General features: G+C 40.9%; 2 non-coding genes across 2 annotated transcripts; one reads left to right on the forward strand and one right to left on the reverse strand.

Moving 5' to 3' along the window:
* Positions 1 to 11753: 11753 nt before the first annotated feature.
* Trnai-aau (transfer RNA isoleucine (anticodon AAU)) lies at positions 11754 to 11827 on the reverse strand. Its single transcript has one exon. It is a non-coding gene; the product is annotated as a tRNA-Ile (tRNA).
* Positions 11828 to 13189: 1362 nt separating this feature from the next.
* On the forward strand, positions 13190 to 13263 carry Trnai-aau (transfer RNA isoleucine (anticodon AAU)). Its single transcript has one exon. It is a non-coding gene; the product is annotated as a tRNA-Ile (tRNA).
* Positions 13264 to 14368: the final 1105 nt, after the last annotated feature.

Consider the following 14368-nt stretch of genomic DNA (forward strand, 5'->3'; position numbering starts at 1 on the left):
CGCGATTTTTCAAATTTGCCGCCTTTTACTACTGACAAGATTTGGTTGACGGACTTTAATAGTGAACATTAATAGAACAAACATAATGTGCATCTAATACAGAACCTCCTTATATTTTAAAGTCGGCTATTTTTGGGGACGATTAAAACGCGAAGTCGATTGAAATGTTTCAATCGTCCACAAGCAAGTTGTTTCTATCGTCCCCACACCTCGTTTTTCACTTCAAAGTCAAATATAATATATAAAAAAGACTCGAACGCTGATCAACGGCCATTAAAACATTCGTTTATTCCTAACTCGAACACCAACATAATTTGATTAGTCAAAATACAAGAGTAAACGAAGTTATAAGAAAATATACGAGAGCACAAATACTTACTTTTTACCGCGAAAAACTGGTTTGGCTCGTGGACACTTCTGTCTCGCACCGTCGCTCGAGGGCTACAGTACGGTTACCATCGGTTTGTAACTGACATAAACGCCGTCGAGAACGTAATTTACTTTCTATACATCCCGTTTGCATGAATATGCGAGTGCGAGCGAGATGTATAGAAAGTAAATTACGTTCTCGACGGCGTTTATGTCAGTGACAAACTGATGGTAACCGTACTGGTAGAGGATTCAATTCAAACATGGTCGACCGCGTGTACCGAGTGTTGCGACTGACGCGTAGGTATTATAGTTTTCGAGAAATTTGACTTGTTTCAATCATGATGTGTTTCTATTGTCCTCGGTCTACCCTACCTTAAGTACCTACCTATGCATGTCATAAGTGCTATGTCACAAGCCCTCATAGAAATAAGTCAAATACAGCCTACAGTATCGATAGTTCTCGGAATCAGTGCGCACACGTTGTTTTCCGTGGAAAGCTGTAAACGCGCATTTGCGCGAACAGGGAAATATGCCCGCAATTTACGAACTCCGATTTTCGCGGTTATAGCCCATCAGGTTTACGGAATGCGTGTCCACTGTGGTAGGTACACCTGGTACACACTTTAATTGCTAGCTGTGGCTTTCTTTGTGCAATCTTTCACTATTAACACATTCGCTGCGTTACGGGAAGCATTTAGCCGTATTTGACTTACCGTCGGTGCGGCGGTGGTTTTTCTATGTTCTCGTGTGAGTAAGAAAAAGATGACTATATTCCCGATATTCTTATTTCATGTATATTCTATTTCAAAAGAAAAAATGTACGGGAAGTATTTTTGCGTAACGCACTGAAAGTTTTTTTTTCTTTAGCGCGGCACGGGTGCTATTTGTCCGTACTCCATGACCCCGTACCGCACCGAAAGGTGGGTATTAGGCAGCGCTCAGATTGGTCATAGTGCTGCGCATTGTTCACGTTTCCGCGTCGATACGACATTTTATTAATGCGACAATTCAAGACTATGACATCTATATTGAAAATTACCTAGGTACTCTAAAAGTCCAACCCCTTTTTATAATTGTATGAGGATGAATAATATTTGTTTTGAACACTTACAGACACGATGACGATAATAAATATGTTGTCGATTATAAAAGTCGTTATCGATTATTTAGTATCCCATCACTAGTGTTATATACGGCCTGTGCGGCAAGGGAAGTATATTCCCGTAAAATTAAGGGTTTTGAATAATTCCTATATCTTTTGGAATTTTATACAGATCCGCGGGCGACGGCAGCTGTATATAAACAAGGATATAGTATATTGATCAGAATGACTTTTAGTTCAAATCGGTAACATTCCAGGTCTGTAATAGAGACCTTTAAAGTCAGGATATGGTACGGGAAAATGTAGGTCGTGTCGCAAATTTGGCTTTTTCAATACGGGAAGTATATGACTCGTAAAGCACTGGCAGTAAGTTTGGGTTATGTGTGGGTTATTATGGCGAATGTGTTAAATTAAACGATTCGAACAACTTAATTGGCCTAATAAATCTTATTTTACTTGTGCGATCCAATTGAACACACCGAAGTTGAAAGATAACTCACAAATAAAACTAAATGCCGCAATACCACCCAACGATTGTCCTAAAACTCCCAACTATGGTTCATAAGTAAGTGTTTTCGTTCATGGGACTTTTATGTAAACGTCGTAGTTCCGAGGCTAATTTTTTTTTAATGGAATAAAAAACACAGACTAAACCAAAAACGGTATTGGTATTGACCATGGACCTAGAATATTACGGACGGACTGTCACCTAAGACAAACTGTGACACTGCAATGGCGGACGGTTTGAATGTGTGCGTGTAGACAAGTGTTACCATGTAACACAAATTCTCCCCTAATGGTGAAACAATTATTTTTAATATCGTCCTTGTTTTCAAATAAAAAAATTAGGACAGTTTTACGTTAGACAATAAAAAAGGTGTGTACGTATCTGATTTTATAGGTCTTGAAAATGCGCAATATTGCACAATTACTTTGTGCAAACATTATTTTCAATACCTAATGATATTTAGCATCGTAATGAAATGAGTTCGTCATGTTTTTTTAATTTATACATTTAACTTGAAACATATCTGGTTTTCAACAAAAAAATTATAATACATAACAAACAAACGTTAAGTATCGCTCCTTAGTATCGGGAAATTACCATACCGACCTAGTTTCAAATGCACAATCAATAATTTAACCATTTACCTAAATGATCTCTTAATACATAATGATTTAATAAGAAGGGTATCAATTACCCTACTTTCGGGAAATTACCCTATTCATGTTACTGGTCACACTCCTGTTTTGCAGTTTGATAATTTCTAAACAACAAATTATCGTGATTTTACGTACTAATTGATAAACTTAAGTATGAAAAGTTATTCCGTGACTTTTTTTCTTTCGATCGGTACAATTCTAGCAGGATTTAACTACGCATGCCGGCATATTTTATATTTTTCTTCGACATGTTTACTTCAATGACGTTTCGATTCGTCTGACGGCAAACTGGTGGATGTGGGCTGTCAATGTGTGTATATCACGCGTAAATACTTAGAAACTGGTGGATGTTGGAATCACAGTTGTGTTGTAAGCGAAACTCTGTCCGTAATATTATAGGTTCATGGTATTGACACTTAATTATGTACGTATTGAACTTGTGACTGTGTCGTAGTACCTACAGGACTATAGTTAGGTGGTTGATGGTTAATTCAGTATAGAAAGAAATAAGCTTACTTAAGCCTATTGGGTGAATTGTACAGTAAATATTATATTAGATCAGGTAAGTACCTAGGAGTTAGAATGTCGCAGTCCTTTTTTCCAAGTCAGGGCCTTGGATATTGGTTATATGCCATGCCAGTGGTGGCAGAAATACGTACAAGCGAAAACAACGCACAACTGGAAAAGTGTGAACTTTCGTAGGCCATTTCATAGTATCATTTCATAGGTGAGCCATATCGCCAGGAAGTGGACCAAAATGTTGACGGATTGGTTGCAGCTTTCGGTTGAAAGAAGCGCCTGGCGTCCGTTGGCTCGTTGGGTGGACGATATTCGGAAAATCGCAGGACACCTCTGGATGAGACAAGTTTAGGATGAGGATAAGTTGCGTACTTACACGAAGAGAGGTAGGCTCAGCAGTGAGCGACAGGAGGCTAATGAAAGGTGATGCCGTCAGTAGATATATTGGCAACATTACATTGTACGCAACGTATTAGGAACGTAATTGATAGTTCGTCATAAACCAAGTTTACGGTAGCCGATTTTGTAGCATTGGGGTAATATCCGCGCTGTCAGGACCCGTTAATGTCCATTGAGGTATATAGAAGAGACGACATCTCGAACAAAATGTTTCTGCACCTCAGAGAAGTGCATGCATTTCTTTGCTTTTAGTACGTCACCGACCACTGAGGAGATGCCACACATGTACAGAAAATTTAAAAATAAATTTAAAAATGCCTTCGTGCGTGTTAAAAAGTTGCAACAATAGCACAAGAAAATATAATAAAAGGGATGGAATAACATTTCACCGGTAAGCAATGGAATAACTGTTGATTTACTATTATTTAGTTTTCAAAGTAAATGTTTGGTCGTAGAAAAAGTATTGTATGCAACGTTGTTTAACTGAGTCAAAAAATACTTCTCTGAGGTGCGGAAACATTTTGTTCGAGATGTCGTCTCTTGTTATATACCTCAATGTTAATGTCGGGTCAATATAGTGGCCACAATGATGCAAGATTACAGTCATTAAACGTAAGCTGTGTCTAGTTTGAATTGAGATATTTGATGGTTTGTAAGTACGAACGCGCTTAAAGAAATGTGTACCTACTTGTATAACTACACTTTCTGACATAGATACTTTTTACGCTACTCTACTTTTTAAATTTAACTATACCTATACATCATTTGTGTCGCTTCCAAGCAAAAATTCCCACTTCGTCGCTTGCCTTATGGACGCTTTGACAGGTTATTTGTATCTAATCTATCTATCTATCCTTTAAACGAGCAATTCATATTTATTTATATATTATATTTCGGGATCTATGAAACGGCTTTAACGATTTCGATGAAATTTACTATATGGGGGTTTTCGGGGGCGAAAAATCGATCTAGCTATTCTAGCTAGGTCTTATCTCTGGGAAAACGCGCATTTTTGAGTTTTTATATGGGGCATTATCGATGAAAAGGGACCTTATTGTCGACGGCGCTTACACCGCACAGCGTCGCGCGGCATTGTATTTATATCAGAGCATCGTTAATAATGATTTGTATATAATATTCCAATATTATTATGGAATAATAACATCAATAAATTGCTCTGATAATTAGCTTAAGATAATATACAGGGTGGCCCATTTAGATCGGTCAGTATGGGAAAATCTGAAACAATAAGACATACGACGATCTCTTCTTAGGAACCATGTCATCGATTTTAGTAACAAGAAAAACTGCATGGGCCACCCTGTATATGTTACGATTCATAAGTGCTTGTTGCTAAGCGCCATCGACAATAAGGTCCCTTTTCATAGATAATGTCACATATGTTTTCCGAGCAAAGCTCGGTCTCCCAGATATTAAAGATAAAAGCAAACAAAGGGACCTTTGACTAGACTTCGACACATTTATTTTTATCAATATCTGGGTGACCGAGCTTCGCTCGGAAAACATATAAAAACTCGAAAATGCGCGTTTTCCTAATAGCAAATTTCATCGAAATCGTTAGAGCCGTTTCCGAGATCCCCGAAATATATATATATATATTATATATATATATATATATATATATATATATATATATATATAATATATATATATATATATATATGTCGGCGGCAGATCGTAAAATCGGGCATATCGAGATATTCCTAGGCATATCATGAAACGCCGCCATTTCATGATCTGACTAAGTTTAACCCAGGCGTATCACGATCTGCCTTATAAAAGAGGCGGCAGATCGGTCAGACCAATGTATTCGTTGATATTCCTAGCTTCATACCGGGCGCATCGTAAAATAATTGATGAGATATTCCTAGGCATATCATGAAACGCCGCCATTTCATGATCTGACTAAAATTAACTCAGGCATATCACGATCTGTCTTATAAAAGATTCGGCAGATCGATGGGAGCAATGTATTCGTCGAATTCCTAGCTTCATTCATACCGATCGCATCGTAAAATAATTGCATTTTTTGCCACTGGTGGCGCTGCATTCTATATGGCGCTGCGTCCGAGTCCAGTGTTGCCAGATCGTACCTTTTAATACAAGTTTACGTTCCTTTTGAGCCTTGAGGTTTGCTCGATACGGCTGGTGGTCGCTAGGCAGATCATGAAATGCCGGCGTTTCATGATCTGCCTAGGAATATGATCCATTGAGGTTTGCACGATATGGCTAGTGGTCGCGCTAGGCAGATCATGAAATGCCGGCGTTTCATGATCTGCCTAGGAATATCACCCCTTGAGGTTTGCACGATATGGCTGGTCGTCGCTAGGCAGATCATGGAATGCCGGCGTTTCATGATCTGCCTAGGAATATCACCCCTTGAGGTTTGCACGATATGGCTGGTAGTCGCTAGGCAGATCATGAAATGCCGGCGTTTCATGATCTGCCTAGGAATATCACCCATTGAGTTTTGCACGATATGGCTGATGGTCGCGCTAGGCAGATCATGAAATGCCGGCGTTTCATGATCTGCCTAGGAATATCACCCCTTGAGGTTTGCACGATATGGCTGGTGGTCGCTAGGCAGATCATGAAATGCCGGCGTTTCATGATCTGCCTAGGAATATCACCCCTTGAGGTTTGCACGATATGGCTGGTCGTCGCTAGGCAGATCATGGAATGCCGGCGTTTCATGATCTGCCTAGGAATATCACCCCTTGAGGTTTGCACGATATGGCTGGTAGTCGCTAGGCAGATCATGAAATGCCGGCGTTTCATGATCTGCCTAGGAATATCACCCCTTGAGGTTTGCACGATATGGCTGGTGGTCGCTAGGCAGATCATGAAATGCCGGCGTTTCATGATCTGCCTAGGAATATCACCCCTTGAGGTTTTCACGATATGGCTGGTCGTCGTTAGGCAGATCACGAAATGCCGGCGTTTCATGATCTGCCTAGGAATATCACCCCTTGAGGTTTGCACGATATGGCTGGTCGTCGCTAGGCAGATCATGGAATGCCGGCGTTTCATGATCTGCCTAGGAATATCACCCCTTGAGGTTTGCACGATATGGCTGATGGTCGCGCTAGGCAGATCATGAAATGCCGGCGTTTCATGATCTGCCTAGGAATATCACCCCTTGAGGTTTGCACGATATGGCTGGTGGTCGCTAGGCAGATCATGAAATGCCGGCGTTTCATGATCTGCCTAGGAATATCACCCCTTGAGGTTTTCACGATATGGCTGGTCGTCGTTAGGCAGATCACGAAATGCCGGCGTTTCATGATCTGCCTAGGAATATCACCCCTTGAGGTTTGCACGATATGGCTAGTCGTCGCTAGGCAGATCATGAAATGCCGGCGTTTCATGATCTGCCTAGGAATATCACCCCTTGAGGTTTGCACGATATGGCTGGTCGTCGCTAGGCAGATCATGAAATGCCGGCGTTTCATGATCTGTCTAGGAATATCACCCATTGAGGTTTGCACGATATGGCTGGTCATCGCTAGGCAGATCATGAAATGCCGGCGTTTCATGATCTGCCTAGGAATATCACCCCTTGAGGTTTGCACGATATGGCTGGTCGTCGCTGGGCAGATCATGAAATGCCGGCGTTTCAGGATCTGCCTAGGAATATCACCCCTTGAGGTTTGCACGATATGGCTGGTCGTTGCTAGGCATATCATGAAATGCCGGCGTTTCATGATCTGCCTAGGAATATCACCCCTTGAGGTTTGCACGATATGGCTGGTCGTCGCTAGGCAGATCGTGAAATGCCGGCGTTTCATGATCTGCCTAGGAATATCACCCCTTGAGGTTTGCACGATATAGCTGGTCGTCGCCAGGCAGATCGTGAAATGCCGGCGTTTCATGATCTGCCTAAGAATATCACTCCTTGAGTTTGCACGATATGGCTGATGGTCGCGCTAGGCAGATCATAAATTGCCGGCGTTTCATGATATGCCTAGGAATATCACACCCTACCCTACTATTTGATATGCCTAAACGTCGCTAGGCAAATCATCAAACGTTGATGTTTGAACGATATGGCTGGTAGTCGCTAGTCAGATCATGAAATGGCGGCGTTTCATGGTATGCCTAGGAATATCTCGATATGGCCGATTTTACGATCTGCCTCCGACATATATATATGTCGGCGGCAGATCGTAAAATCGGGCATATCGAGATATTCCTAGGCATATCATAAAACGCCGCCATTTCATGATCTGACTAAGATTAACCCAGGCGTATCACGATCTGCCTTATAAAAGAGGCGGCAGATCGGTCAGGCCAATGTATTCGTTGATATTCCTAGCTTCATACCGGGCGCATCGTAAAATAATTGATGAGATATTCCTAGGCAAGTAGGCATATCATGAAACGCCGCCATTTCATGATCTGACCAAAATTAACTCAGGCATATCACGATCTGTCTTATAAAAGATTCGGCAGATCGATGGGAGCAATGTATTCGTCGAATTGCTAGCTTCATTCATACCGATAATTGCATTTTTTGCCACTGGTGGCGCTGCATTCTATATGGCGCTGCGTCCGAGCCAGTGTTGCCAGATCGTATCTTTTAATACAAGTTTACGTTCCTTTTGAGCCTTGAGGTTTGCTCGATATGGCTGGTGGTCGCTAGGCAGATCATGAAATTCCGGCGTTTCATGATCTGCCTAGGAATATCACCCCTTGAGGTTTGCACGATATGGCTGGTCGTCGCTAGGCAGATCATGAAATGCCGGCGTTTCATGATCTGCCTAGGTATATCATCCATTGAGGTTTGCACGATATGGCTGGTGGTCGCGCTAGGCAGATCATGAAATGCCGGCGTTTCATGATCTGCCTAGGAATATCACCTCTTTAGGTTTGCACGATATGGCTGGTCGTCGCTAGGCAGATCATGAAATGCCGGCGTTTCATGATCTGCCTAGGAATATCACCCCTTGAGGTTTGCACGATATGGCTGGTCATCGCTAGGCAGATCATGAAATGCCGGCGTTTCATGATCTGCCTAGGAATATCACCCCTTGAGGTTTGCACGATATGGCTGGTCGTCGCTAGGCAGATCATGAAATGCCGGCGTTTCATGATCTGCCTAGGTATATCATCCATTGAGGTTTGCACGATATGGCTGGTGGTCGCGCTAGGCAGATCATGAAATGCCGGCGTTTCATGATCTGCCTAGGAATATCACCTCTTGAGGTTTGCACGATATGGCTGGTCGTCGCTAGGCAGATCATGAAATGCCGGCGTTTCATGATCTGCCTAGGAATATCACCCCTTGAGGTTTGCACGATATGGCTGGTCGTCGCTAGGCAGATCATGAAATGCCGGCGTTTCATGATCTGCCTAGGAATATCACCCATTGAAGTTTGCACGATATGGCTGGTGGTCGCTAGGCAGATCATGAAATGCCGGCGTTTCATGATCTGCCTAGGAATATCACCCCTTGAGTTTGCACGATATGGCTGATGGTCGCGCTAGGCAGATCATGAAATGCCGGCGTTTCATGATATGCCTAGGAATATCACACCCTACTTATTTGATATGACTAAACGTCGCTAGGCAAATCGTCAAACATCGTTGATGTTTGAACGATATGGCTGGTAGTCGCTAGTCAGATCATGAAATGGCGGCGTTTCATGGTATGCCTAGGAATATCTCGATATGGCCGATTTTACGATCTGCCTCCGACATATAAATAAACAAGAATTGCTCGTTTAAAGGTATTAGATTAGATAAGCTAGCCCAAGAAGTTGGTTTGTATCAGAACCCTTAATCTTAATTAAATTATAGCGTAACACGGTTCATCTTCACCAGCGTGTGCTTAGGCAACCCTGACCAAGAAAGTCGTAGGCGCCATGAGACCATTTTACACATGACTTTTAATGTTAAATAAATTAAATGAATTCCTTTTTATTCTAATGTGTTTTTGTAAAAAGGATTAAGTCTCTTCGCGTTACTACGCCGCTTACGCCCTCTTTGGAGCGGGACTATTGATTATTTCGAATTATTTGTATGCTTGGAACTGATCAGCGGCTGCTTTATAATTAATTATACATTATGTGCGCGTGTTTTGATTGGCCGACGCTTACACCGTAAACCGTTTTAAGTCAGGTCCCCACCGAAATGAAAACCAGCGCCACGGATTGCCGCGGCATTATGCTGAGTGGGTTCTATTTAAGCGTCCAATGTTTTTTACGTCTGTATATCTTCTTTTCCATATGTTGTGGCGTTAAATAAATGTATTTTCTTTCTTTCTTCTTTCTTTACATTTCCATAGATACTATTTTTACCTGAGTGTGTATGGTTCCATCCAGTCATCTTTTTCCCATATATGCTTCAGCAACTATGAGATGAGTGATAAAAGTTTTCGGTGTGACAGTGGCCGTCTGTATCTTCCCACGCACTACACCATACGAGTACTGGCCGATTATTGTAATCAAACTCGGTGTAAAGCCGGCTTTAATAAAAGTGTTAACTAAATGGTTATCAACTTACTGACAGGTAAAAATTAACACATAGTTCTTCGCTTGTCTTGTTATTATGGACCGAAAATGTAAACAAGTAGGAGATCGTTGGGTAAGCTTTTTTGGATGTATTTACCACCACTGGTTATTCAAATGCAATTTTTTTTATTGTCAGATAACAAATGATCCATTTTTTTGTTACTGCCTAGGTAGGTAGGTTAATTAATTGATTCATAAAAAAAATATACTCGTACTTTATAATTGCATACTTTATCGTAACACATATACTTTTGGTTTATTTTAATTGTGATCACTGATTTCAAATCAATAATTGTCGTCTTAAAATGAATAGATAGAAATAGGAACATTAAACATTAGTCATCAGAGATACAAAAAAAACATAATTTTCCTTTTTCAGATTAAAAGTCCATTCGCGGGCAAAAGATAGAAAAAAATTATTAGTAATTATATATTTTCTAACGTCTTTTTAAAGAATTGATCCAAGTACCTACAACGTTTTTGGTGTAGGTGCCAACATGTAGGTACCTACATGTACGTTGCGTAAGCATGTCTGCATGAACATAGCTCTACAAAATAATTTGTATTGCTGCCAGCTCAACGTGATTCGGAAGTATTCGAAACGCGATGAACAAACGGCGGGGCGAAGTTAGCTACCGACAAAAACAAAATAACACACCTTATCTTTTGTCTTATCAACCACTCTCTTTAAATAGATACTGTTGGGTTAACATGATTTAATCAAAGGCTATCGTTGGTTTTACTTTAGATGTGCAATTAGACTTACCAGACACATATTAAAAATATAACTAAGCCATACTAGGCAATAAGCTGATACTTTATCGTGTAATAAATTAAGATTGAATAGCCTCGCCCATCCCATCGTATTGGTAGATCTGAAATCTACACTTAATAGCAATTCATTTTTTTTATGTGAAAGTTCTATTTAATAATTATAATATTTAACCTTATTTCCTCACATTTTTAGTAAATATAAAATAGTAATTCGTGGATTCGTCGTCTTTTTCGGACTCAGCTCCGAATGACACAACCGAATCTCATCCACACATTTCCCGACCTCTTCAAACATAGTAGTAGGAACTATAAATTCAGTTAAAATATAATGAAAAATTCAAGTCGCTAAGTAGACACAAATAGATTAAAGCAACTTTTATAGATAATTATGGGAGGGTAACATGTTTACTTATATACCTAATATAATAAATTATAATCATTCAGCCTATATATAGGTCGTCAGCCTATATATAATCTCATGCGCGAGAGGGCTTTGGGTATAGTCCCCACGCTAGCCCAATGCGGGTTTACTTACTGCCAGATATCACTAATGTAGGAAATGCATATTAATGTGTTACTAATGATGTCAAGTTTACAAGAAATGCGATGACTTGACATGATTAAGTTGTTACGTAGTGAAAAGTCAATATAAGACACACATCAGTCATCTAAATGAAAGCAAAACAAACGGAATAAGTGTTGAGAAAGTTTCGAGAAAACGTCTAGATATTACTTTTGTAGCTTGGCAATAATTGGCCGAGCGAAAGCGAAGATCTCCGTTTCAGTTTGGGGAAAAAAATGCTCTACAGGTCGCATTTCTCGACCGATTTTCTTAAAATTTTATTAGTAGGTATCCCACTTCTGATGTCGGTTATTAATAAAAAACATTTTGGCCCATGAGGGGATCGAACCCGCGACCTTCGCGTTATTAGCACGACGCTCTAACCAACTGAGCTAATGGGCCGGTTGCGTTTTTGTATGAAAGTCACCAAGTTATGTTAAATTATATTTTGTATCTATATCCTGTCATAAACAGACGTACAATGTTAAGATAAGAAAGCTATAGATATTAATCTGATAGGTACGTGTAATAATAGAAATCAATGTCAAAGCAATGCAATGCACTTATTAGGTCCAGGCTTGCTGCACCCAAAAGGACGTGAAAATATATAGGCCATATAGGACCTTATATCCAAATGTTGAGTGAAATTCAGATAGTGCAGTCGCCATCATCTGATACCTATATCGTAGCGACCGAGGTGCTCAAAAATATCTGAACACGTACTTGCTCGACTTGGCTGCCCCCAGATACACATTACATAATGTAGGGCCCGGCCACATGTCAGCGGTGCGACGCCGCCGCCGAAATCTGCGGCGCCGCAGACCGCTCTGCGGCGTCGCCCGCCGCACCGCAAAATTTAGCGGTGCCGCGCTGCGGTGCCGCAATGCAGTGCGCGGCGCCGCGCGCGGTGCCGCCGAGCGGCGAGCAGTGCCGCGTGCGATGCCGCGCTACATAGTAAAGAATACAAATTCGACTACCAGTTGTTTGATCAGACATGGATCCCTTCACACGTGTTCTGCTCTTACTGTTGTTAAGAAGGCGCAGAAATAAAAAACAATTGAAAAGAAAATTTTGGGTGAACCCATATGTTCGTATAAAGAATGAAGATGGAAATCAAAAGAAAATACGAGGCGTTGAAGATAACTGAAAATAAATTTTATAACTATTTTCGAATGTCTATGCCGTGTTTTGAAGAACTTTTAAGCTTTTTATCACCTCGACAACAGCAAGAGCAGAACACGTGTGAAGGGATCCATGTCTGATCAAACAACTGGTAGTCGAATTTTTATTCTTTACTATGCAGCGCGGCATCGCACGCGACGCCGCGCACCGCTTTGCGGCACCGCGCGCGGCGACGCGCACCGCTAAATTTGCGGTGCGGCGGGCGACGCCGCAGAGCGGTTTGCGGCGCCGCAGATTTCTGCGGTACCGCGCCGCGCGGCGGCGGCGGCGTCGCACCGCTGACATGTGGCCGGGCCCTTAGGCATACAAAATACAATGAAAATCGACATCTAAACCCTCATCCAAAACTATACTAAAATTAAATGTCTGGTTGAAATCACGCGATCATGATCCTTGGCGTTTACACCGACCTACTCGATGTTAACATACAACATTAAACGTATACGAATAGAGCAATATTCAGAACAAACAAAATTATGTCTTCATTTACGCTGATTGACCTTTTGTTTCAGTTATCACATAGAAACATTAGAAACCCGCCGTGCACAGGTACGGGTCGCGTATTTCGGCCGCTATCCCGCCGGCCCATTAGCTCAGTTGGTTAGAGCGTCGTGCTAATAACGCGAAGGTCGCGGGTTCGATCCCCTCATGGGCCACTCTTCTTTTTGCTTTTATTTACTTATTTTATAACGGTTTGTGTTGTGCAGCCGATATCAGATATATCGGAGCGCCCAAGGTTCTCAAAAATATCTAAACTTGCACGTTTGCACTTTGCACGTTAAGTCTTTGTAATAGAGATTTTGTTCAGATTCAGGTTAATTGTGAATATCTTGGCCGCTCCGATATATCTATATTATCTAAACGTATCTAATGTTTATCGCAGAATAATCATGCCTATTCGAATAAACCCATTCCAATTATTTGAAACAATTTTAGAACGACACCTGCCAATTTTAGAATTCGCGCATGATTCTCATTATTCCATTTTATCCCCTATTTGTTCGCCATCCTCTCTACGTTGCCAAGATTTCTAACTTCCTCTTATCCTCGAAATATTTATGTTAACGACTAAAGTCCGTCATTAAGTATTTCAGCTGTCCTCAAATACCGACGTTTCTTCGTCCTGCTGTAAATAATGTACCTATACAAAATTATGCTACTTCTAATATTTATTAATTGTTTACGTTTAAGTAATTTCATTTATTGTCTACCACGAGTACTACGGCTCTAAATATACAAAGATAATGAGCTTCTGAATAATCCATTCTTCGATATCGCGGCTAGTAAAGCAGTCAAGCAAAGATACGGCGTGAAGCGCCTGTACCTAGTAGCTGACTACAGGCTGGTAATGAATTGATTAAGTAGTCAATCTAATCGCACGCACTATGCTAGTTTATATGGTTGTCGGAACAAGTAACAATGTTGCTTCTTTGTTTACCTTCCAAAAGAGAAAGAGCTCTTAAGTTTAATGGCCTTTTTTTAAGCTTTAAGTATTAGGTATACTGTACGAGTATTTATTAGGTAACCCTACCTTACCTTAGCTGAAAAGGTGAATAGGAAAAGGAATGACACACACATGTTTTTTTTGCCGTTTTTTGCGTAATGGTACGGAACCATTCGTGCGCGAGGCCGACTCGCACTTGGCCAGTTTTATTTAATTCATATTATAAAATATAATTTTGTAAGTAATAATGTAGGTGCATTTCTTATCTTAATAAATCCTTATCCTAATAAGAGTTTGATACAAATTTCTTCATTAGG

Source organism: Cydia amplana, chromosome 16 (assembly GCF_948474715.1).
Source record: "Cydia amplana chromosome 16, ilCydAmpl1.1, whole genome shotgun sequence".
Taxonomy (NCBI): domain Eukaryota; kingdom Metazoa; phylum Arthropoda; class Insecta; order Lepidoptera; family Tortricidae; genus Cydia; species Cydia amplana.